Source organism: Lissotriton vulgaris, chromosome 5 (genome assembly GCF_964263255.1).
Source record: "Lissotriton vulgaris chromosome 5, aLisVul1.2, whole genome shotgun sequence".
NCBI lineage: Eukaryota > Metazoa > Chordata > Amphibia > Caudata > Salamandridae > Lissotriton > Lissotriton vulgaris.
Genome location: NC_141693.1, coordinates 1,349,068,061 through 1,349,090,667, shown reverse-complemented (window position 1 = coordinate 1,349,090,667; position 22,607 = coordinate 1,349,068,061). Strand labels below are relative to the sequence as shown.

At 51.2% G+C, this 22,607-nt stretch overlaps 1 protein-coding gene across 1 annotated transcript in view; it reads right to left on the bottom strand.

Annotated features, from left to right (window-relative positions):
- Positions 1–22,607, bottom strand: part of NRAS (NRAS proto-oncogene, GTPase) — a 200,988-nt gene that overhangs the window by 123,560 nt on the left and 54,821 nt on the right. The gene's annotated exons all lie outside the window — the stretch shown is intronic.

The following is a 22,607-nucleotide window of genomic DNA, read 5'->3' as shown; positions in this document are numbered from 1 at the left end:
TAGAACTACACAATACAATATTTGACTTCATGGCAAAGGCTGGAGAGCCATTTAGTCAAATGATGTTTACTGAGAAAAATGGTCAAATGAATATTCAGAAAACAATTCCGCTGTGAATGTGCATGCACACAGAAATGTAGTGCTGGCTGGCAAGGTTTGTGGACCTGGCTAGCAACCGCTGGGGGTAACATCTTACTTGTGCAAGGCAAGAGGAGCAACCAGTACAGAAAATTTAAAGGGTACCAGAAAAGTACAACATGAGGTTAGGGAGGAAGTGGGGGGTTAATGTAGGGGTGGAGCAGATACCGATAAAGGTAGACCAATGAATCGTCCCTCATTTGCATTTAATGCAAAGTACATTTGCTGTGTGCGAGAACTTATGTGAAAGGATGGTGGTCTGAGACAGGCCATCTACGAGCACTGAATGACCTCAGGCCAGAAGTCTTCTCTTTGTCTGCACACACTTGATTCACGGTCCGTGGGAAGACTTCGAGATTTGTAGGGAACGGAAATCTCTTATCTATTAGCCATTGAATATCGAGAGCAAGGGAAGCAATTTAACATATGGTGTGGTTGTGAGACAGCGGAAGTTAAACTCACTTCCTGCACTGGGTCCAGTCAGATTTGTTAGACAACCCTTAGCTCAACCCTCGGAAGCTGCGGCTTTGAACAGTCAGGCTTTATCAAAGAAACAAGTGCAGAGCATTTAGAACTACCATAATAGTCAAATAAAACAAGCATTAGAAATGCCATAGGTCTCGGATTTTTTTGAGTTGGAGCTAATGGAATTGTAAATGGCAATGTGTTTTAGCCATGTGTTATGGATTGTATGCATGTGGTGTGTAGTGGAAAATGTGTGTTGGATTGGAATAGTAGGAATGGTGGCATGCTGCACTTTAGATGAATATGTTTAAAAGTAAAGGGCATCATATTGCGATTGCTACAATAGTTAATTGTGGATGCGTTAACAATGGATGTCTGCACTGATGGGTGGTGGTGTGTGTGCCTGTGGAAATTGTGCACTGATGGCTGGTGGTGTGTGTGCTTGTTAAAGGCGTGCACAGATGGCTGGTGGTGTGTTTGCTTGATGAAAGGGTGCACTGACAGCTGGTGGCGAGTGCGCTTAGTGAATGCAGGCACTGACAGCTGGTGTTGTGTGTGACTGGTGAAAGTGTGCACTGATGGCTGGTGATGTGTGTGTGTTTGGTGAAAGCATGCACTGACATTTGGTGTTGTGTGTGTGGTGGAAGCTTGCACTGACGCCTGGTGGTGTTTGTGCTTGATGAAAGCGTACATTGACGGCTGGTGGTGTTTGCGCCTGGTGAAAGCGTGCACTGGTGGCTGGTGGTGCGTGGTTGTGCGAGTGGTTGTGTGTGTAGTGGTGAGTGTGTGGTGGTGAGTGGTGATGAGTGTGTGGTGGTGAGAGGCTGCTGTGTGTGTGTGTGGTGTGTGTGTGAGTGTGGTATGTGTGTGTGGTGTATGTGTGTGTGGTATGGTGTTTCGTATGTGGTCTTATGTATGTGTGTGGTGGACTTACTTTGAGTGTTCGTCTCCTGCACTCACACAGTGCCCCTACACACTCATACACTGCTCTCCCTGCACACTCACACTATTCACCCTGCACACTCGCAGACTGTTTACCTTGCACACTCACGCACTGCAGTCACTGCACTCACTGTTACTCTGCAGTCACACTCACTCTGCGCTCACTCTGCAGTCACGCTCACTCTGCAGTCACGCTCACTCTGCAGTCACGCTCACTCTGCAGTCACGCTCACTCTGCAGTCACGCTCACTCTGCAGTCACGCTCACTCTGCACTCACTCTGTACCTGCACGCACTCTGTACCTGCACTCACTCTGTACCTGCACTCGCTCTGTACCTGCACTCACTCTGTACCTGCACTCACTCTGCACCTGCACTCACTGTACACTCACTCTCCAATCACACTTATTCTGCAGTCACTCTGCAGTCACATTCACGCTGCAGTCACTCTGCAGTCATTCTGCACTCACTTTGCACTTGCACTCTACACGCACTCTGCACTGACACTCATTTTGCACTCACGCTGTACTCTGCACTCACTTTTTCTGCACTCCCTCTCTGTGCACTCTGCACCTACCCTCACTCTGCACTCACTGACTGTGCACCTGCACTCACCCTGCAGTCACTGTGCAACTGCACTCACTCTGCCCCTGCACTCACTCTGCATTCACTCTGCACTCACTGTCACTCTGCACTCATTTTTCAAACATTCTGCACTCACTCTGCACTCTGGACTCACTCTGCACTCTCTCTTATTCTGCACTCACTTCCCTCTGCACTTATTCTGCACTCACTCTACACTCACTATTTAATTCTGCACTCGCTCTGCACTCACGCTGCACTCACTCTCTCCGCATTCGCACTCACTCTGCGCTCACTCTGCAGTCACTCACACTCTGCAGTCAATCTCTCTGCACTCACTCTGCGCTCACTCTGCAATCACTCACACTCTGCAGTCAATCTCTCTGCACTCACTCTCACTCTGCGCTCACTCTGCAGTCACTCACACTCTGCAGTCGATCTCTCTGCACTCACTCTCACTCTGCGCTCACTCTGCAGTCACTCACACTCTGCAGTCACTCTCTGCACTCTCACTCTGCACTCACTCTCATTCTGCACTGACACTCATTTTGCACTCACTCTGCACTGACGCTCATTTTGCACTCACTCTGCACTCACTCTGCACCAGCACTCACTTTGCACTCACTCTGCACCTGCACTCACTGTACACTGACTCTGCACCTGCACTCACTTTGCACACTCTGCACTCACGCTGTACGCTGCACTCCATCTTTCTGCACTCACTCTGTGCACTCTGCACCTGCCCTCACTCTTTACTCACCGACTGTGCACCTGCACTCACTCTGCACTCACTGTCACTCTTCACTCATTTTGCAAACATTCTGCACTCACTCACACTCTGCAGTTACTCACTCCAACTCTGCAGTCATTCTGCACTCACTCACACTCTGCAGTTACTCACTCCAACTCTGCAGTCATTCTGCACTCACACTCTGCAGTTACTCACTCCAACTCTGCAGTCATTCTGCACTCACACTCTGCAGTTACTCACTCCAACTCTGCAGTCATTCTGCACTCACTCTACACCCTGGACTCACTCTGCACGCTCTCCTATTCTGCACTCACTTCCCTCTGCACTTATTCTGCACTCACTCTACACTCACTTCCCTCTGCACTCAGTCTGCACTCACTCTCACTCTATTTAATTCTGCACTCAGTCTGCACTCACTCTCACTCTATTTAATTCTGCACTCAGTCTGCACTCACCCACACTCTAGCACTCACCCACACTCTAGCACTCACCCACACTCTAGCACTCACCCACACTCTAGCACTCACCCACACTCTAGCACTCACCCACACTCTGCGTCACTCTGGCACTCTGCGTCACTCTGGCACTCTGCGTCACTCTGCGTCACTCTGGCACTCACTGTCACTCTGGCACTCACTGTCACTCTGGCACTCACTGTCACTCTGGCACTCACTGTCACTCTGGCACTCACTGTCACTCTGCACTCACTGTCACTCTGGCACTCACTCTGCACTCACTGTCACTCTGGCACTCACTGTCACTCTGGCACTCACTCTGCACTCACTGTCACTCTCACACTCACTCTGCACTCACTCTGCACTCAGTCACTCTCGCACTCACTCTGCACTCACTGCGCCGTGAAACAGATGGAACGGTTATATGACAGCCAACAAGTTGTATACAATGTGGCGGCTTACACAGATGGCACCCGAAGAACAGAATTTATGAATAAAATTCCACATTATGCTTTAACAAGAGGCATATACAGAGATGCACATACAGACTGAAAAACGCAGATAAAAAAGTAAACACAGACACGCACATACAGACACAAGATGTACATACAAAAACAGATACACATATATAGAGAGACACGTACACACTAAGACACAAACACAAGCAGAGATGCACATATAGAGACTATAGAGGCAGAAGTGCATAAACAGAAACACACAAACACATTCATGCACTTTCAGAGACATATTGCACATACAAAGACAGTAATACGCATACACACCCTGGGCCCTAGAGACATGGGAAACCCAGTGAACCTTGATAATTCCTGTACTTTACTGTTCATTCACTTGTGAATGGGGGACCATTCTCCTTGCTTGCTCTATGGCCCTTGACACACTTGGTATTATGATCGGCATTCAATCAATCCTGTTTCAACTTGCTGTGTCTTGTGACTTTAAGAGGCATCCAGCGCATGAAGTTACAACATAGCTCAAAACGCCAGCAGACATCTTCAAAGAAACACTCTAGACTGCCTGATGCTGGCGATCGCCACGTGCTGGGCTGAGTAAAGGGACTTAGAGCAGACATCTTCAAACTGTGGGGTGTGTCCCCCTAGGGATCCGTGGCTGCGTTCCCGGGGGAATGCGAATGTCTCAGTAAATACTTGTAAATTAAGATGGCGTGAAAAGCGTAACCGTGTTTATTTGGTGTTTTCAGGCTGTCTTCATGTACATGTAACCATTAAATGTAAGCATAGAAACTGTGATCCTAAGTTGCATGAGTGCGGGAGTCACCCTGGCTGGAGGCGGGGTCAGTGACCTGCAGAACAATTAGCAGGCCTTTTTCTCATGTTAAATCATCGCAGGACTGAGCTGGCTACATTGCGCTCCAGAAGCGGACTTTATCGCACCTGCTAAATACCAGGTGGACACAAAATCTGCAAATTGTATAAATGTGACCCCTGTACAAGCGTATTTTGAGGGGCTGCATATTGTAGCTCACTCGAAATGACAGCCCAAATCGGTCCTTATCTCGCGAAATAACTGGGACATTTACGAAGAGAACATTTTATGTTTGACAAGTGTGCACAACTTTCTAATGTTCGTTTTTTCAACGCTGGCCCTGTTTTTAACGTATATTCATAATCCGTACTGACTTTGCCCGTGTTACAGCTGTAGCGCCACTTTTTCTAAAGCGCCAATGACCTTAAGGCATGGTATTAATTTACATTGCCTGTGAAATGTCAAGGAGGCGTCTCACCTGAGGATTCAACGACTCTTGAAACCCGCACAAAAGCATCTGATGTTCTGTTCCACATCACTTACACAATATCCACAGTTTGGTGAACTACCTCGCCTGTGCTTTGATGTGCTGTCTACCTGCCTGCTCCTGCTGCGTCACTGACAGCGTGCCTCTCAGCCATTCTCCCCTCGGAGTCATAGCTGTCCGTCACTCTCTCCTGGGCTTCAGACGTCTCCATTTCATGCTCAGCTTTGTCGGCAGTATCGGTCTCCTCATTGCATCCACAGCGCACTCACACACATGTGAAAACCAGCTCTTCAAAGGCCAACACTTACACATGAAAGGATGCAGACGAACGCGCACCCACCAAACTGACTACAGACTGGTGAACACGCCCAGAACATCTGGGTTCAATTACCGCGGCACCCTGACATCTCGTGATAGACAATTTATCAAACTCTCCTGCGCGTAACCACACAGAATATGCAGGAAGTGCACAGACTGAAATCCATATGGCCTATTGCGTGAAGGCTACTAGAAACACAGCACTGAGAGGACCAATTAGCACGCAGATGCCAAAATAAACTACGGAAAAATCTCGCGCAGTGAGGAATTCTTACTTCACTATTCTGAGCTCCGTAACAAAACGGCTCGGAGCTCCGCCCCACTTCTGACGAAGTGGTGACGTAGGCCGAGCCCTAAAAACGAGATATAAAAAAAAAAAATCAAACACCAGTTTATAAACATAGGTTGTATTTGTATCTTTAAATGCCACCTCAATGACAAAAATCTATAGGGGAATTCCGGAGATATAATTATTAACCAATTAAATAATCACTGCTCTTCTTAACAAAAAGCAAACAAGCACTGGAAACTATTGTGGCTACCGAGTCACTTTGGAAACTATTACTTCGGACCGCAGTGGGCGACCAGTTCAAGCAAGGAGCAGGTCACAGAGGCCAATGAGTCTTTGTAGGACAGTTACCGCGCAGTCACAGCTGTCTGCAGTCCAGTTCCAGGTTCTATGGGCGAACCGCCATTGACTATAATGGAGTGGTCTTGATTAAAGTAATGCAGGATGCTGAAGATGCCGAAGGATGCTGATCCGGTGATGTGGTCTTTTTGGGGTTACTCCTCAGTCACTGGTCACAGTGAAGTCAGATTGAAATACTGTATGTGATTTCGTGTAATACTATTACTGAGAAATCATTTCACCTCAACTGTTTAACGAAAATTTGCAGGATGAATGGCATTTACAATTTCATATAAAGTTTTTTATTTTAAATTGGCTCGGGCATTCTTAGTTTTAAGGTGTAAAAAAAATGGCTCCAGGTTGTGTTTCCAGAAACATTTTTAGAAGAGGTGTTTATTTCAGTGCTTCTCTTAACGGGACATTATTTTGGATTTATCTAACTTTTAGGATTACTTCTGATGCTTTTAAATTGCTGACCCTCCACCACCACTAAACACCATCCATCCCTGACACCTAAACAAAACATAAACAAACCTAAACTACATCCATCCCGGACGAATAAACTCAGCATATCCCTGAACCCTAAAAGCCATGTCTACCGCTAAACTCCACCCATCCATGAACACTAAAACACCCTTCCCATACCCAAACCACACAGATCCTTAGCCCTTGGACTTCATCCATTCAGAACCAAAAAAATAAAACAAATTCTATGCATAAACTACACCAGTCTCTGAACCTTTAAAAACTCTCAACTTCACCCATAAACCTTAAAAAAAATCCCTCACCACCCATCCCTGACCCTTACAAACCTCTTCCCACCCCTAAAACCAACCAATTGCTGAATCCTTAATAACCCCTCACCAACCTAAAAGTCAACCCATTCCTAAAGCCTAAAAATATGTCTGCCCATAAACCCCTATATTTCTTACCCCTAAAGCAAGCCCAAAAATCTGCTAATCTTGAACCCTGAAAACTCCACAACATCCCTACACTCCACCAATTCCTGGACCCTATAAACCCTCCCCACCCTTAAATTCCACTAATCCATGAACCCTAAAAAACCCTCATCGACAAACTCAACCCATTCCTGAGCCCTTAAAATACCTCACCGCCTCTAAACTTAACATATCCCTGAACTCTAAAAACACCTACATCTGAACTTCACCCATCCCTGACCCCCTACAACCCACTCATCACCTATAAACATCACCTATACCTAAACGCAAAATCTTCTCACTGACCCCAAATCTCCAAAAAAGTTTAATGTAATTTAGCATTTTTCCATAAAAACTCTTAATAGGTTTCCTTTAATTATCAATTTATTTGTAGTTCCTTAAGTTGGTTTTTGTTGGAAAGGGGATTTTAGAATGGGCCGAGCACAGTCGAGGGGCCGAGCACAGTCGAGAGGCCTCCTGGCGAGGTTCCTCCCCTAGGATCGTACAGATGAGCAATCACCCCCCCTACAGATGGACTCCACACAAAGATAGATTCTTAACGTTTTTATCAGCAGTTTTAAGGCAGGTTATTGTAGCGATACAGGAGCAACTGGATCCCGGGATCCTTTCAGGTTTAGTCACGGAGGGAAGGGGGTAGCGGGACAGTCTTGGTATCATCTGGTGCAGGGATACCCTACGCTCAGCTCTCAATCCTTGAGCTGGGGGGTTCCTCAGGGTTGGGCCGCGGCAGCGCCAGCAGGGCCTCAGAGATGGTTTCAACAAAGATGGGCCGCGGCAGCGCCAGCAGGGCCTCAAGGATGGTTTCAACGAAGATGGGCCGCGGCAGAGCCAGCAGGGCCTCAAGGATGGCTTCACGAAGATGGGCCGCGGCAGCGCCAGCAGGGCCACAAGGATGGTGTCAACAAAGATGGGCCGCGGCAGCGCCAGCAGGGCCTCAGAGATGGTTCCAACGAAGATGGGCCGCGGCAGCGCCAGCAGGGCCCCAAGGATAGTTTCGGCGAAGATGAGCCGCGGCAGCGCCAGCAAGGCTCCAAAGTTGGTTACGGGTTCCACGCAGATGAGTTCGTCTCGCTGTCTCTCGACTCCAGGATACAACTGCCGACCTACTCCAGAGCTGCCCCAGATATAGGTCTTGTGTTCTTTGATGTCCAGACCCTCGCACCTGGGGGTCGAAGGGGCCGGGATGAGCGTGTCCAGACACCCAGCAGGGGGGTGGAGCCAGCGCCCAGGGAGGCCGGAGGCGACCGAAACCGGGCGTCAGGGGACGGTTGGAGGACCATCGAAACTCTTCCCCTCATTGATCCGTCAAGTGGCCTCTTTACCACCTGGTCGGATCATGGTGCCTCGATGTCGGGGCTTCGCTGGGTCTGCGGCCGGGGTCGGGCCGAGGCCACGGGGCCTGGTCGTAGAGGGTCCAAGATGGAGTCGAGGTTTGAGATGGTGGTCCAGGATAGGGTTCGGACTAGCCGAGCGTGGCGAGAAGGGGTTGTCAAGTTCCAGAGGGGGGGTCCGGCGGTTGCCCGGAGGGGCGGCTCTCGTGTGGGGTGGATGATGCCGCCCTCGGCCAGAGGACAGGGGTCGAGGTAGTCCATGGCCCGCCATGCGGGAGGAGTGGGACCACGCCACGAGGCCGGGTCCAACACACGTCCCCCCCAGCTGAAGGCTGGGAGAGTCACCCATCCTCTTGGGTATTCTCCTCGCCGAGGTGGAAGAAGCGGGACAGGCCGTCTGCGTTGGCGTGGTCATTGCCTGGGTGATGCTCCACAGTGAATTCCATCCCTTGTAGGGAGATGGACCAACGCAGCAACTTCGGATTCTCCCCTCGCATCTGCATCAGCCACCTCAGAGGTCGGTGGTCAGTTTGTACCCGGAAGTGGGTGCCGAAGAGATAGGGCCGGAGCTTCTTGAGGGCCCACACCACGGCGAAGGCCTCCCGCTCAATGGTGCTCCAGCGCTGTTCTCGGGCCAGCAAACGTCGGCTAATGAAGGCCACCGGCTGATCAATTCCCTAGGTGTTGACTTGTGAGAGAACCGCCCGACACCGTGATCGGAGGCATCCGTTTGAACTATGAACTCCCGGCTGTAATCGGGGGCCTGGAGCACGGGGTGGTGCACATTGCTGTCTTTAAGGTCTCAAAGGCGGTCTGACACTCGGGTGTCCAGTGCACCTTCTGTGGCTGTCTTTTGGAAGTGAGTTCCGTGACGGGCCCACAATACTGCCATAGTCTTTTATGAAGCGCCGGTAATACCCAGTGAGCCCCAGGAAGGCTCGGATCTCTGTCTGGGTGATCGGGGGCTCTCAGGCCATGTTGGCGTCAATCTTGGGTTGGAGGGGGGCCACCTGGCCGCTTCCCACTTGGTGTCCCAGGTAGGTCACGGAACCTTGGCCGATCTGGCATTTCCTGGCTTTTATGGTTAATCCGGCCCGGCGGAGGGCTGCCAAGACCTCCCGGAGGTGTTGGAGGTGCTCAGCCCAGTGTAGGCTGTACACCGCGATATTGTCCAGGTAGGCGGCGCTAAACTCTGAGCCCCGCCAGCACCTTATTCACCAATCTCTGGAACGTGGTGGGGGCGTTTTTCATTCCGAAGGGCATCACCCTGAAGTAGTAGTGGCCAACGGGGGTGGAGAAAGCGGATCGCTCCTGGGCGCCTGGTGTGAGTCCAATCTGCCAGTAGCCCAAGGTCAGGTCGAAGGTGCTCAAGTAACGGGCCGCTCCCAGGCGGTCGATCAGTTCATCCGCCCGGGGGATGGGGTGAGCGTCTGTCCGGGTGATGGCGTTCAGGCCCCGGTAGTCCACACAAAACCTGAGTTCGGGGGCGGCGGCCTTGGGGACCAGAACAGGACTGGCCCATGGACTGTCAGAAGGCTCGACCACCCCCAGAGCCAGCATTTTGGACACTTCTGAATGGATGTAGGTCCGTACTCGGTCGGGAACTCGGTAGGCCCGGTGTCGCACAGGCGGGCTATCCCCGGTGTCGACATCGTGGACGCACCGCGGGGTGACCCCGGGGGTAAGAGAAAATAAATCTGCAAATTGTCCCAATAGCTTTTGGCAATCCCGGCGTTGTTCTGGGGTCAGGGTGGAGGAGAGGTGGACTCCCTCCACGGAGCCGTCTTTTTCAAGGGCGTTCAGGAGGTCTGGTAGGGGCTCCGAGTCATCTTCAGCCCCACTGTCGGTAGCCATTAGGAGGCTAAGTTCTGATCGGACAAAGTGGGGTTTGAGCCTGTTGGCGTGGAGGACCCGGAGGGGGTTCCTAGGGGACTCCATGTCCACGAGGTAGGTGACTGGGCTCTTGCGTTCCACCACCTTGAAGGGCCCGGTCCACTTGTCCTGGAGGGCACATGGTTCGACCGGGGACATGACCCAGACCTGTTGGCCCGTTCGAACTCAATAGAAGAGGCGTTTTGATCATACCAACGTTTCATGTCTTCTTGACTGGCTTCGAGGTTGGCCTTGGCAAGTTCCCGGAACCGCCGAGTCTGGTTCCGGAGGGTCAGGAGGTACCGGTATACGTCGGGGGAGCATCTTGGGCGGTCACCTCCCAGCCTTCTTTGACCAGGCTTAGGGGACCCCGGACGGGGTGCCCGTACAATAGTTCGAAGGGGCTGAATCCCAAGGACTTCTGGGGGACCTCCCGATAGGCGAAGAGGAGGCAGGGCAGCAACACGTCCCATTGGCGTCGTAAGGGCTCTTCCAGGCCCATGATCATCCCCTTGAGGGTGCGATTGAAACGTTCCACCAGCCCGTTCCCTTGGGGGTGATAGGGGGTTGTGAATTTGTACGTAACCCCGCATTGCTGCCACAGGGACTTCATGGTGCGGGAAATAAAGTTCGTACCCCGATCACTGACGACTTCTCGGGGGAAGCCCACCCGGGAGAAGATCCCCATCAGTGCCCGGCCCACCACGGGAGCCGTCACGGTCCGGAGAGGGATGGCTTCGGGATAGCGGGTGGCATGGTCCACCAGGACGAGGATGAAGCGGTGACCTTGGGATGTTCGGGGCTCCAGGGGCCCCACGATGTCGATCTCCACCCGCTCGAAGGGAGTGTTGACTACTGGGAACGGTTGCAGGGGGACCTTTAATTTTCCGCTGCTCTTCCCGCTGGCTTGGCAGGTGGGGCAAGTCCGGCAATGATTGATCACATCATTCCTCATCTTGGGCCAGTAGAAGTGGGTCACCAGGCGGCTGTACGTCTTGTCTTGCCCCAGGTGCCCGGCGAGGGGCACATCGTGTGCCAGGTTCAGGAGGAAGTCTCTGAATCGGAGGGGGACCACCAATACCCAGCTGGCCCCTAGCTCGGCAATCTTCTGCTCGCTGCAGAGGAGCTCATTGTCCCAATAGACCCAGTGGGCCCCCGAGGCATCCCCTGTGCTCTGGGCTGCGGCTTGCTGTCGGATCCCCTCGAGGGAGGGACACATTTTTTGCTCTTGACGGAACTGTTCTCGAGTGGGGCCGCCTTCTTGGCGCCATTGGGCCAGTTCCGGGAGGTCGCTGAGCGGGGCAATTTCTTCACAGTTGGGCCCCGGTGGACCGTGTTCAGGGTCGGTGTCTTCGGAGACGGGCGGTGGAGGCTCGGGCCATTCTGGTTCTTCGGTTGAGGGGATGGCACGGGCGGCCATGGATCGGGTGGTTGCACAGACCCACTCAGGGAGGCCTAACAACCCCAGATGCTCCCTCCGCTCGACGTCAGCCCAGGGGGAGCTCTCGAGGTCGTTCCCGAGGAGGCAGTCTACGGGGGCATCGTCTCGGAAAGTCACTTTCAGCAGGCCCGACACCCCCCCCCCCCCCCATTCAAAGGGGACGCGGGCCATCTGGCACAGGCTCTCGGAATTATCTGCGGACCGTACTGGGCACAGTACATTGGGCAAGATTTGATCCGGGGTCACCAGGTGGCAACGGACGGCCAACACGCTGGCTCCGGTGTCGCGGAGGGCTTCGGCCCGGTGTCCATTAATGGTGACCCACTGGCTGTACTTCTGAGTGTTGGCCGGGATTGGGGCCCGGGGGACCATGTCTCTTTCGCCCAGACATACCAGGGACATGGCTGCGGGCTCCCACTCGGTCTGGTCTTGGTCATAGTCCTCTTCTTCGCCCTGCTCCTCCCCCAGGGAGGCGGCGGCGATCTGACGGTTTTGTGGACCTGTGGGGTTGGATGGCTGGTTTCGGGGACAGTTGGGGTCATTCGCGTAATGACCGGGTCGCTGGCATTTGTGGCAGATAACGTTCGAGCGGGGCCCCGGCCGTGCTGGGGGGCCCCCCTTCCGGCCAGGGGAGGGGAGGTGTTGGTGGGGGGCACCGCGGCGGTGTCCCTGCCCCGGCCCTGGCCTCCTCCTCCTCCGCCTCGCTGATGGTGGGATCGCTGGAGAGCTCGGCCTTGGTCTCCCATCCAGTTCCGGGGGACCCGGGTGCTCCCATCGATCGGCTTCGATGGCGAGTTTACATGGCTCGGTCAGTTTGCTGTCGAGGAGATGCTGCCTGAGTTCGACGAAACAGTTGTTGGAGAGGTGTTCCCATACAATGAGGTTGAACAGCTGCTCGTAGGTGGTGACTTCGCTGCCTTTGATCCACCTCTCTAAGGCTCTACTATAGAAGTTCCCATACTCCACCCAGGTGGTACCGGGGATCCTCTTGCAGTCTCGGAATCGCTGCCGGTACATTTCGGGGGTGAGCCCATAGCGAGTGAGGAGGGCGGCTTTCATGTGTTCGTATGAGGTCATCTCGGCGTCGGGGAGCTGTAGCAGGGCGTCTCTCCCCTCAGTGACGAACCTCCCCCACAACCCGGCACCCCAGTCTTTTTGTGGTACTCAGTGTGAAGTCATGGCTACCTCGTAGGCTTAAACCATTGCTGGATGTCGTCGTTTTTATAGTACTCTCGGACGACATCTTTGGGGATGTGCACCTTTGCGTCTGTAGAAGGAGGAGGGCTCCGGCTCCCGGAGACGCCGGGGTCCCAGTTTTTCGCCTTAATCTCCAGTTCTTTTAAGCCGTGCTCGTGCTCGTACGCGAGCTTCTTTTCCTCTAAATCTCTCTGCCTTCTTTTCTCTTCCAGGTCTCCCTGTAGCCGTAGTTGCTCAAGGGCTATTTTTTTTCGGCCAGTTGTAGTTCCCCATCTAAGCTGAGTCTAGCCAGTTCCAATTCGTGGAGCCGGCTCCTTTCTTGTTCTCGGGCATCCTCGTGGGAGAGGCCCGTGTTTCTCTCCTCCGCTGGGGTTGCAATGTTCTCTGGGTGCAGATCGAGGATCGTGATGCCTTCGTTCTGGGGTGGCGTCGCTCCTGTCTCCACCCAGGTCTGCAGGGCCTGCTTGAGATCGTCTTTGGGGCTTAGTCCTGTGGTAGCGATACCCAAGTCTTTGCAGAATTGCTTCAACTCTTTGTGGCTATAGTCTTCCAATCGTTCCATCTGGAACTCTGATGTCGGTCCGGTTTCCTTGGTAGTCATGGTCGTCGTGTGTTTCTGTTCGTAGTGGGGCGAGTTACTCTCTGTACAATCTGCGTCGGCTCGGATCGCACCGCCTGCCACCAATGTTGGAAAGGGGATTTTAGAATGGGCCGAGCACAGTCGAGAGGCCTCCTGGCGAGGTTCCTCCCCTAGGATCGTACAGATGAGCAATCACCCCCCTACAGATGGACACCACACAAAGATAGATTCTTAACGTTTTTATCAGCAGTTTTAAGGCAGGTTATCGTAGCGATACAGGAGCAACTGGATCCTGGGATCCTTTCAGGTTTAGTCACGGAGGGAAGGGGGTAGCGGGACAGTCTTGTTATCAGTCTGGTGCAGGGATACCCTACACTCAGCTCTCAATCCTTGATCTGGGGGGGGTTCCTCAGGGTTGGGCCGCGGCAGCGCCAGCAGGGCCTCAAGGATGGTTTCAACAAAGATGGGCCGCGGCAGCGCCAGCAGGGCCTCAAGGATGGTTTCACGAAGATGGGCCGCGGCAGCGCCAGCAGGGCCTCAAGGATGGTGTCAACGAAGATGGGCCGCGGCAGCGCCAGCAGGGCCTCAGAGATGGTTCCAACGAAGATGGGCCGTGGCAGCGCCAGTAGGGCCCCAAGGATAGTTTTGGCGAAGATGAGCCGCGGCAGCACCAGCAGGGCTCCAAAGGTGGTTACGGGTTCCACGCAGATGAGTTTGTCTCGGTGTCTCTCGACTCCAGGATACAACTGCCGACCTACTCCAGAGCTGCCCCAGATATAGGTCTGGTGGTCTTTGATGTCCGGAACCTCGCACCTGGGGGTCGGAGGGGCCGGGATGAGCGTGTCCAGACACCCAGCAGGGGGGTGGAGCCAGCGCCCAGGGAGGCCGGAGGCGATCGAAACCAGGCGTCGGGGGACGGTTGGAGGACCATCGAAACTCTTCCCCTCATTGGTCCGTCAAGTGGCCTCTTTACCACCTGGTCGGATCGTGGTGCCTCGAGGTCGGGGCTTCGCTGGGTCTGCGGCCGGGGTCGGTCGAGGCCACGGGGCCTGGTCGTGGAGGGTCCAAGATGGAGTCGGGGTTTGAGATGGTGGTCCGGGATAAGGTTCGGACTAGCCGAGCGTGGCGAGAAGGGGTTGTCAAGTTCCAGAGGGGGAGAGCCGGCGGTTGCCCGGAGGGGCGGCTCTCGTGTGGGGTGGATGGTGCCGCCCTCGGCCGGAGGACAGGGGTCGAGGTAGTCCATGGCCCGCCATGCGGGAGGAGTGGGACCACGCCACGAGGCCGGGTCTAACAGTTTTCCACAATTTAGTTTGCTCCAATGTGGTTTCTCACTTTTAGTTTTTCCATTAATTCACTTATATAATTTCTATCAGGCGGAATTCCAGCCAAAAAGCACCTGCTTTCAGACCACTAGTCTCCAGTTTCAGAGAACCCAGCGGTTCTTTTTCACTATTAGTAACTTCCTCCTCGGGTGACGAAACTGCACTCCGACCACTCTCTCAGGTTCAGCAGACTCTGATGCAACTTTTGAGGGTCGGGTCACGGTCTCCCAGGCAGCATATTGGCAGTCAGACCGTTCTTGGCTACCAATTCACCAAGGTAGACTTCTTCAGCTTTTGTGGTCCTGTAGCTGTAAGAAGAAGTCAGTCAACTGACTCCTGGAGCCATTTGTTTTGTCGGAGGCTCAGGGAAAGACACCACAAGCACAGTCCTCTGCTAGTCGAAAGAGCTGCAGGTGCAGTCCTGTCTTGGTGCAGCAGCTCTTTGCTGGATCCAGTGAACAGCAGGGCAGTCCCTCTTCAGTCCACTCTCAGTACTGATGGAGGTAAGGTTACCACTTTTATGCCCAGTTAGTAACCTCAGGATATGGCGACTATTAGCCAATGGGCTATAAGGTCCCCTACTGGCAACGTCCTGCGAATAGTGGCACCTGGGTATTCCTGGATGCACTACTCTGCCCCCTCCCAAGATGGTACAACCCCTCCCTTGGTGTGTGGAGCTCCCTAACCCACCCCAGATGTGTGGCTACCTGCAGGCTACATGCCCATGGAAACAGCTTGCAAATAGCTGTGCCGCATCTGTCCTCGACTTAAACTTGTCTGCAAGAATAAAAGACCAGCCCTTCCCGTGCATGTTCATCACATGACCTTCAAATGCTGCCTCCCCTTGGAGGTTCGCCTTTTGGGCTCCCACACGGTCTGGCCTTTCTGCCAGGTAGAAGTCACACTTCTCCCCATGGCAGGCCCTTCTGTTCCTTCCTAAGACTAGTTCACACCTCTCCCCAGGAGGGCAGAAGGATGTCTTTTGGCCAGCAAACGTAAACGGTCTCTGGGAAACATTGGGCAACTAAGTGACTACTTACTAAAAATGAAAGAAATCATACTCTACACTCAGAATTTGCAAAGTACTCAAAATACCCAGGTTGGGTGTGCTACTCTGTAACGTGACAGAGCCTGCCCGTCTCCGTGAAATATATGCAAAAACTCAGGTAACCGGTGGTTGCCTGGAGACAGAGTGCTCAAACTAACAAAGCCCGTAGGCTACATTTCAACACATTAATACATTCTACTCAAAAGTAACAAATAACTTTCAAAAGAGGCTCATGTGGATTCAAAAGAAATCATGTATATGTTCTATCTCTTTTATAAGCAAGGTTCATTCAAAACTTCTGATTGTAGCGGTTTCTTGAATCAAACCCAATGCATTTCGGGTGTTGTGCACCCTTCATCAGGGGTAACTGAAAAAGGAATGTATATATGTGTCTATATTCAAGTCATCTTTTTTGTAAAATTATACAAATCGTACACTAAGTGAAACATCAGTAGCAGTACACGAGGAGATGAAACCAAAACCAAGACCATTTGAAAGCTAGAAAGAACCAACATCAAGGGAAACTGCTCACAGTGTAATAATGCTTGCTTATGACAAAACATGCATGTGTGTAGTACGAAGCACGCTGAAAAACAAGTGCAGTGCACTTGATTAATAAAAAGAGGCATGAAGTTAATCAAACTAATCATGTCACTCTTGAAAGGGAGTTACTTTATGGCGAAAACGCCGCGCGATAAAGGGTGTGATTGCTTACTGAAGCTACCGCTTGATAAAACATACAGGTCGGAGAAACAAACTTAAAGGTCGCCGAGCTTCAAGTTCAATAGCAATTTACTGTTCTAGAAAGAATCGATATTAACCTCAACACTAACGTATCTACCATTTTAGCACAAAGGAAAACATCATGTCGATTAAGTTTTGCCAGTTTAGCACCCAATGGGCTGTATAACAAAATGGAATTGTTATGTTTTTTAAAAATAAAATATTGAGACATACTGGGTCCTTGGTATATACATTTTTCGCTAGTTTTAACACCAATATGTATCATTATTCACGACTGTTCTTATAACCAAGGTTATGCTTCACCATTCGTGTTTTTCACCTTCAGTTGTTTTTCACTACCTGCATAATATGTCAGATTGTTAATGATACCTATATTAGTGATAACAATTGTTATGAGGTTCAGTCGTCATTTCCAGTATTGATGACATAGGTTCACGTTATTAGATATTCCAGAGCACATATTTCTGTATTAGACTGCTTTTCTTTATGATTTTTTTTCATCTGACAAATGTTTATTCAGCAGAAATAAAGGGGAACAAAACCAAATACAATCAGCTAAAATACAGGAGAATGATACAGATATATGTGAATTAGACAACAAATATGGGGGCGGGAAGGGGGACAGAGCAAGTGTAATGGAGAATCAAAGAAACAGATGGAAAGGAGGTGGGGGAGGGAGAAAGAAGAAGGGGACAAGGCAGACAATGGCAGGGAGGATGGCAAAGGTGGTCAGTTTTCCCCTAGAAAGGGGCACAAAATAAAGAGGACCTTGTCAGCCCTATTCATCAGGTTATAGATTACCTTCTCATAAGAGGCAGTATTGCACATGGCAACGAGTGAGTTGGGATCTGTGGAGCATGCCAATCATGTAGGATACAGATTTTAGCCGTTGTGAGGACAGTTCTAAGTAGGCAGCAAAGCATGGTGTGTTAACTGGGGGAGGTCCGCTAGGTCGTGCAGGGGAAGCAACTGAGTCGATAGAGAGGTGGACATATCCATGGTCCACCCAAACGTGGACATTACTGCAGCCCAGAAAGGGCGGACAGCTGGGCATTCCACTAAGAAGTGAACCAGGTCACTGGACGCATCTCCAACTGGAGGAGTAGGGCAGCAGGCCCATGGCGTGAAGCTGAATCGCATACAATGCCATCCCTGGAGAATCTTAAAAAGGCTGTATTTGATCTGGGCCCCTCCCCAGGCCTCCAATAGCTCTACCCAGTCCTCTTCCTTGTATTTCACCTGGAGGCGGGCCTGCCAAACCTCTCTGAGGCACTCCACTAGTGGCTGTGAGTAAAGATGGCAAATCAGAAGGTTATACAGTCCAGACACCACACACTAAAACTAGTCTGATATATTAAGGAATGTGAGCATTGGGAATTGGGTGTAGGGGTATAGACAGAGCCAGGTAGTGGGCCTAGTCGGTCCGTTAGGTAGAGGAGCAAATGCATGTAGCGCCAGTGCAGAGTTTGTGGCAGACCAAATTCTTCCCGCAAGGCGGCGGTGTAAGCAGGTGTGTCAAGGTATGAATGCCCACTGCACGCCAAAAAGTCCAGTCAAGCATGTCCCTGCCTGTGCATATGCCATGGTTGCGCCTTATTGGTACTCTGTCATGAAGGTATACATCCACAGAAAGTGGCTTGTGGGCTCATGTCCAGGTTCTGTACATTGCCTGTATGATAGGGTTCAGAGCTCAGAGCTCCAGTGCCGGCGGGTACTGGCTGGTAGAGGGGGGGAACAACCCCAGCGAGCCGATTTTAAATTGTTACTCATTAAGGAAGATTCCCAAACCCTGGTGTTCATGAATACCAACTGCGCCAGGTGGAGAGCCCTGTAATAGTGCTCGACATATGGGAGGCTCAGACCAACTGTAAACCCGTGGACGATAAGTCTAATGGCTAAGCAAGGCCTCGCTGAAACCCGACAAAGGCCTTGTTTGCCTTGTCCACACATCAGAGTTTTGAAAGGGGAGCATGCCCAGTACATAGGTGAAGCGGGGGAGACACACAATTTCCACTGCTTGCGTGCGACTCCATAGAGACAGGTTCAGGTGCGAGCATTTATCCAAGTCTAGCCACATGTCCTCCATGAGCGTATCAAGGTTGCCCTCTAGTATGTGCTCCAAGCCCTTGCAGACATAGACGGGCAAGTATTTGAGGTGAGCAGCTTTCAAAGGAAACAAGAATCCGGCGATGGCAGCACAGGTGGTAACACTCCAGAGCGAGAGGGCCTCTTTTTTTTTACCCCAAACGAATTTAAAGCCTGATATGGCTGTGAAAGCCTCAATGATCTCCAAAACCGCAGGGACGGAAGAGGTCCGGGTTAAAAAAGTAAGCAGAATATCATCAGCATGCAAGTACAGTGTTGAGGGCCCTCCAGAGGTGCCAATGCCCACGATCTGATCCAAATGGCATTAGGCTGCCGATAAGGGCTTCATGGCAAGAAGGAACAGACCCGACGTGTTCCGTAGCGAACAGAGAAGGAGTCAGGAAGAAAGCCACCACAATTAACCTGCGCTGTGGTAGAGTCATAGAGCCAGGGCACCTTGGAGATTGTATTGTATTGTAATTGCATTTATATAGCGCTTACTACACCTGACGAGGCGTCGAAGCGCTTTTTCGGCGAGTAGCACGCTACTTCGGGACCCATAAAGGATTAGTGTTTAATTAGTATAGTGAAACATGCAAGTACATTTTAAGTGGTGGATAGGTTCGTCAGTTTTTTGGATTTGGAATGATAGCAGAAGGATAGAGGTGGACAAAGGTTTGTATTTATATATCGCTCGCTTGTTGACGCATGCTATTCAGGAAGCCTATAAAGATTAGTGGTGAATTAATATGGTGAAATAGGAGGTAATTTCAGTGGTGGATATTAGTCTGTTACTTGGAGTGAGAAGGATAGCGGATGGATAAAAGGGGAAGAAAGATTTGCATTCATATAGCACTAGTTACCCCTGATGGGTGTTGAAGCGCTTTTCTGGGGAGTAGCACGCCACTCCGGAACCCATAAGGATTAGGACAAGTAATTTGGAGTAGTAGATATGTTATTCAGTTATTTGGGCAGTACATTAGTATAGTTGGATATGGAATTTGAGAAGTGATGTTAGTATTAATTCTGATTGAAAAGGATAGTGGAGGGATAAAAGAGTGAAGGTTTTTTTTTTATTTGTTTTTTTTAAGGTCATAGCAGTAGGAAGAGGCTTTTGGATGAGTAAAAGGGAGTTTTGGGGGGAAGGAGTCAGAGGGGAGAGTTTAGAAAGGTTTGTTTTAGGGGATCAGTGTAGTAAAAAGAGGTGTCAGATGATGCAAGGAGGGGTAAGCGGTACAAAAGGGGGGGTGGTGATGGACGGAGCATCTGAATCAATCAAACACTCACACCCAGTCAAAAGACCAGGGTTTAATCCATCACCGTTCTTTAGCCCACTCTGCCACCCCAGTTCAGACATGGCTATATGCAAATCAGTCTGACCCTGTGCCTCATGGGAACAGTCCAGCCTGAACTGCCAAGCCATGTCTTCCCTGGACCGGAAACAAGCTTCCGAGGACCGGTTTCTGGCATTCCAGCCGTCTTCAGCCCGGCTTGCTTGAATCCAGTGGCAAAGTGAGCAAGGGACTCACGTCTGAGCATACCCTGCCACACTTATGGCGGCCAAAAGCGGTACAAAGGGGGGTGGTGATTGACGGAGCATCTGAATCAATCAAACACTCACACCCAGTCAAAAGATCAGGGTTTAATCCATCACCGTTCTTTAGCCCACTCTGCCACCCCAGTTCAGACATGGCTATATGCAAATCAGTCTGACCCTGTGCCTCATGGGAACAGTCCAGCCTGAACTGCCAAGCCATGTCTTCCCTGGACCGGAAACAAGCTTCCGAGGACTTTGCAAGGAGGGGTAAAGCAGGAGAGAGTCTAGAAAGGGTTATTTTGGCGATCATAGTAGTGGTATGGGGTTTGGGATAAATGAGAGAGTGGATGTAGAGGATATATTGATAGATGTACAGGATGAGAGATAGGGTAGTGCATTAGAAGGAGTAGTAGAACGAAGTTTGAGATGAGTCAGAGGGTTGGGCTAGAAGATATATAGAGCGAAGTATAGGCTGAGAAATAGGCTAGTGCATTGGAAATGCTAAATTAGAAGAAAGTGATAAATATATAGATCCATAAGTACATTGAAATTATATAGATACATAAAGGAAGTAGGTATATTTAGATTAAATATATTGATAGAGGCACAGGATGAGAAATAGGGTAGTGCATTGGATGTGCTTTTTCAGGAGAAAAGTAACAGACACACAGATCTAAGTACATGGAAGGTCATAGATGCACAATGGAAGTATGTACATGTAGACCAAAGATGATTTTTATTTAATCAATTTTTTAAAGCGCGCTACTCACCCGCTAGGGTCTCAGGGCGCGGGGGGCTGCTACTGCTCGAAAAGCCAGGTCTTGAGTTGCTTCCTGAAGGAGAGATGGTCCTGGGTGAGTAGTAGGTGGGTGGGGAGGGTGTTCCAGGTCTTGGCCGCCAGGTAGGTGGAAGATCTTCCTCCGGTGGTGGTTCTGCAGATCCGTGGGACGGTGGCGATGGCGAGGCTGGCGGAGCGGAGCTGGTGGGTTGGCGTGTAGAACGTGAGGCGGTTGTTGAGGTATTCTGGGCCCAAGTCGTGGAGTGCCTTGTGTGCGTGGGTGAGGAGTCTGAACGTGATCCTTTTGCTGACGGGGAGCCAGTGTATGTCCCTCAGGTGGGCGGAGATGTGGCTGTGTCGGGGGATGTCCAAGACGAGTCGTGCTGAGGCATTCTGGATGCGCAGGAGTCTTTTCTTTAGTTTGGCGGTGGTCTAAGCGTAGAGGGTGTTCCCGTAGTCCAGACGGCTGGTGACGAGGGCCTGGGTGACCGTTTTCCTGGTTCCAGTGGGGATCCAGCGGAAGATCTTACGGAGCATGCGGAGTGTGTTGAAGCAGGAGGAGGTAACGGCGTGAACTTGCCTGGCCATCGTGAGGGAGGAGTCAAGGATGAAGCCCAGGGTGCGAAAGGCAGCCGAAAGGTCAAGCAGGATGAGGGCGGCCGTTTCTCCGTTGTCCAGTAGGGTCCGGATGTCGTTGGTGGCCGCGATGAGGGCGGTTTTAGTGCTGTGGTTCGCTCGGAATCCGGACTGCGATGGGTCGAGGGAGCCATTCGTCTCCAGGAAGGCTGTCAGCTGTTTGTTGACGTTTTTCTCGATGACTTTTGCAGGGAAGGGGAGGAGCGAGATGGGGCGGAAGTTCTTGAGGTCTGAGGGGTTTGCGGTAGGTTTCTTTAGGAAGACGCTGATCTCTGCGTGCTTCCAGCTCTCCGGGAAGGTGGCGAATATGAAGGAGTTGTTGATGATGTCCCGAAGTATGGGTGCGATGATGGAGTCGGCTTTGTTGAAGATGTGTTGTGGGAAGGATTGGCTGGGGAGCCAGAGTGAATGGTGTTAATCGTGTGGGTGGTATCTTGCGTGCTGACCTGAGTCCAGGTGCACAAGGTGGTGGTGGACTCGATAGTGTACTGGGGCCGATACATCGACGACTGCCTACTGATTTGGTCTGGCACACACCCTGAGTTGGAAGCCTTTTTTGACCACCTCAACACGAACAACATGGATATGAGATTCACCTGCAACTACAGTACCAAAAAAGTTACCTTTTTAGACCTGGAGATTTACATATTGGACAATACACTCCACACCAGGCTCTACCGGAAGGAAACCTCGTGTAACGTCATCCTAAGAGCTGACAGTTCACACCCCAGACATCAAATTGATTCAATACCCTATGGTGAACTGGTCAGGGCACGCAGGAACTGCAGCGAAAAAGCAGAATTTGAGACCTGCATCAGTGACATGCGGAAAAGCTTTCTCAATCAAGGCTACCAACAAAAGGTTGTCAACAAAGCAGTCAATAAAGCGCAAACATTGAACAGAAACAACACGTTACTGCCCAAAAGCAAACAGACTGCGGACACAGCCCAAACCAGGATGATCATGGACTACAACAGCATTAGCCCCGTGGTGAGAAAAAGCATCAACAGACATTGGAATATACTACT